Raw genomic sequence first — 3,891 nt, 5'->3', positions numbered from 1 at the left:
TGTGTGTGTATGCCTACCAGCTTTCTTTCTGTAAAACATGTGAGATTTATTGCTTCCCTTTTCTTTAATTCTGGCTGCATTTCCCAGTCTTTTTGTTATATTTTTTTCTTACCATAATGACGTGCTCTTTTTGGAGGCCATCTACCACTTTACAAGAAGTTGCAGTCATTACTTGTTAGAGACAGCCCACTCACCCCAGTCTGTCATCCCATTCATGTTCATGTCCCTAATATAATTGCATGAATTGCTAGCACTGATCTTTGGTGCTAAAATAAGAAAATAAACCTTTTTCCTTTGCTCATGTTCCTTTTACCTTACACTGAAGGATTTACTTGCCCTCAGAAGGGATCATGATGGAGTATTAACCCTTTTCCTTAAAGCAGCTGTGAGCAAAATACTGTTTCTCTCCTGGGAAATTCAGCAAGTTCTATTCAGTCAGGGAGTGACCTGTCGCAACTTAGCAGAATATGTGGCTCCAAATTTTGTAGAGTTAATCAGCCTACTGTCAACATGCAGAAATCTCTTTCACACACCATCATGCATCTGTATCTCTGCATAACTTGTCAGCATCTCATTGTTTAATACAAATGTGTATTTTTGAACTGCTACAAATCCGATTACCGTCATTGTTTAGAAGGTAATACTTTAATTCACTCATTAAGTTCAAACACCTTTACCATCAACACATGAATAGTACTGCCAGGAATGGTGGCCAAGCCATCTGCATGAGCCAAAGACTATTTCCTACAGGCCTTCCACACAAAGCCTACTGCCAAGAATGATTTAGGTCATAGTTACAGTAGAAATTAATTGTACCAGTTTATGCTGGTACACTGAATAATTTTCTTTGTCTAATTCATTATTGCAACCTTCAGCTGAATGATAAATTAAACCAAATGTTTTTATTTAAATCCCTGCGCTGCTGATGTAACCATTTGGTTCTGAGTATGGAATCTTCTGCTCAGGAATGATTAAACTTTAGTTAGTCTTGTAAATGTCAGTGACTGGCAAACAAATTATGCTTAAATGTGAGCATTAAATGTCTCTGGACTGTATACAGCCCAAATGTAGCAATGTAAGTTTTAGATTTTGTAAGAAGATTCTGGAAAACAAGACAGAGAAGGAAACAGCACAGAGAAAATTTGTCTAGCATGGACACACCATTGGTAGTAGTACCCACGTGTGGCAGTAGATGTATGAGAAAACTATTTTGTTCCTTAGGCCAAGATTCCCCTGGACACCATGCACCAAAACTAATACTTCCTATTTATTTTCATGGAAACTTTGAGATACAAAGAGCATAATAACACTTTGTTAGAGCAAATTCTCATCTACAAAACACCATTTTCCAACACAGTCATCACCATTAGCTATGCATTTTTGCCAGCAGTGAACAAGAACCTGCATGCTGCGCTTGTAAAATTCTGCACCAGTGGAAGTGATCCGTTGTTGCCACTGCTGAAATGCACCACTCACCACCTCACTGTGCTCACACTCACTGTTTGGTCTCTGTAAATTTTCAGTAAGAGTCGATGAAAGTCAGTGGGTGCCACTGTTTCCTCAGTGAGGAATTGAATGACACACCTTTGCTTCATGCGTGCTTCTCTGTCAGACACCATTCTGTCAGACTGCTCCTCTGCTGCCATCTGTCACATGGCAACAACGTGTAACAGGATATTGGTGGGAAGGTTCAATCTTTGCCATACCACCAGCATCTGCCTCTGATGTCATGGGACATCATCATAAAACAGGAGGCATTACTTATAGAGCATCCCTTGTAATACAGGTAAAGTCCCCATTTCATAGGGAAGAGCTGCCACTCTTACAGTGTGGGCCACATTACAAGCCAAGCCAGGCTGCGTGCAGCCTGCAGGCTGTGGGTTGGACACAGCTGCCGTTAAGTGTCCTGTACACTTTCCAGATAAAATTAGTTTAGTAGATATTGTTTAATTGTTAATTTTTAATTTCAATTTTTTAATTGTTAATTGTTAAATTGATTGTTTACTGCACTTTTAAGCACAGCTAACCAGATATGGTAAACAATGCCTACGTTTCAGAATAGGGTATTCTGAGCAGTGTTAAGAATTTTCCTCTTCCTGATTCAAGCTGTTTCAAATATGCTCCGCTTTCAGTGGGAGTTCTGGTACATTGAAGCCAAGGTCTTACAAAACTATACTCGAGTTCCTGTGATTGACTTAGTTTATTTAAATAGGACTGTTTAGCAATCAAATAAGTGATTCCTTAAAGTTATCAAGATGCAAAAGAGCTAACTTGGTACTTAAGCTTGAATGAAGTTTTGTTTTTGAGGGTTTTTTTTTTTGCTTTGTTTTGCATTGTTTGAGGGTTGTTTTTTTTTTTCTTTAACAATAATGCTTAACTCTTTCCAGCTTATCCGAACTTCAGTTTAGATTCCCTAATGGTTTGTATTGCCTTTCTTGCTACCATCAGGCATATTTTTTTTGCCACACAACTGAAAGGAACAAGCGCGTGAACAAATAGAACAGAGTATCAAAGCTTTCACTTCTACCACTACCCTGACATAAAATCCTTTCAACATTACAAACATTTTGTCACTACAAAGAGCAACACTTGACCAGGCAATGCTATCTGAAAGAAATGTTGTACTTTCTCAGACTTCCTCTCAGGCTTTATACGTGCTGTGATTTCCTGATACATGCTGATTCCCAGCATGTTCAGCTCTCCTCCCGAATCAAGAGCAAACAGGGTTCAGGTGGCCGGAGGTGGGTTTTGTTTGCTAGCTGTCTTATGGAAAGTTCTTAATGTGCTCCTACATCTACATGCACTCTGCCAGCTGAGTTCAACCTCTAAAAATACATCCTCATGCAGTGTGCTGCAGCCTGAAGCTGAATGTGTTCAGACCTGGCCACATAGACCTGATCTCACCTGAAATTTCTTTCACCGTAATGTAGCTGTGTCAGCAAGGATCAGATCTAGTCCTGGCAATAGACAAAGACTAGATTCTGGAAATTGAAATAAATTGAAATTGTTCAGTGGTCAATAATCATAATTAATAATAGAATTCTAATAACATTGCTTTGGCAGTCCACAGATAAGGATCAGGCCAACAACTTCCAATTTGGATTCTATTTTCTTGTCTTACTGAACTTCTTGAGTCATGATTCTGCAGAGATGTTTTTTTCTTTTTAGCAGAAGGTTTTCACATTTCAAAATCTCTTTCCCAGAGAAATAAGGGGCAGGATTTTCACCTCTAATGAGAGAGAAGGGAGTCCTAACTCAGGCAACTCTCAGGAATCCAGCTCTGCAACTCAGGAAGATGTGAGAAATACATATCCCTTTCACTGTCCATTCTGTTCAAAGTTTTCAGAAGGAAAATGGCATGAAATGAAAGTCTTTTAGATGTTCAAGAAAATATTTATGTATCCTCTTGTTTTATCTGATGGATGGGGTGGATGGGGGAAGAGCGGTAGATGTAGTCTACCTTGATTTTAGAAAGGCGTTTGATACTGTCTCCCACGACATCCTTATAACAAAGCTGAGGAAGTGTGGGATAGACGAGTGGACAGTGAGGTGGGTTGAGAACTGGCTGACTGGCAGAGCGCAGAGGGTCATCATTGGAGGTGCAGAGTCTGGCTGGAGACCTGTAACCAGTGGTGTCCCCCAGGGGTCTGTGCTGGGTCCGGTCTTGTTCAACATCTTCATCAATGACCTTGATGAGAGGATAGTGGCCACCCTCAGCAAGTTTGCTGATGATACGAAGTTGGGAGGATTGGCTGACACGCCTGAAGGCTGTGCTGCCATTCAGCGAGTCCTGGACAGGGCTGGAGAGCTGGGCAGTAAGAAACCGGATGAGGTTCAACAAAAGCAAGTGTAGGGTCTTACACCGTAGGGAGGAATAATTGCATGCACCAA

This window comes from Meleagris gallopavo, chromosome Z (genome assembly GCF_000146605.3).
Source record: "Meleagris gallopavo isolate NT-WF06-2002-E0010 breed Aviagen turkey brand Nicholas breeding stock chromosome Z, Turkey_5.1, whole genome shotgun sequence".
Classification (NCBI taxonomy): Eukaryota; Metazoa; Chordata; class Aves; order Galliformes; family Phasianidae; genus Meleagris; species Meleagris gallopavo.
Note: the sequence above shows the minus strand (reverse complement) of the source record.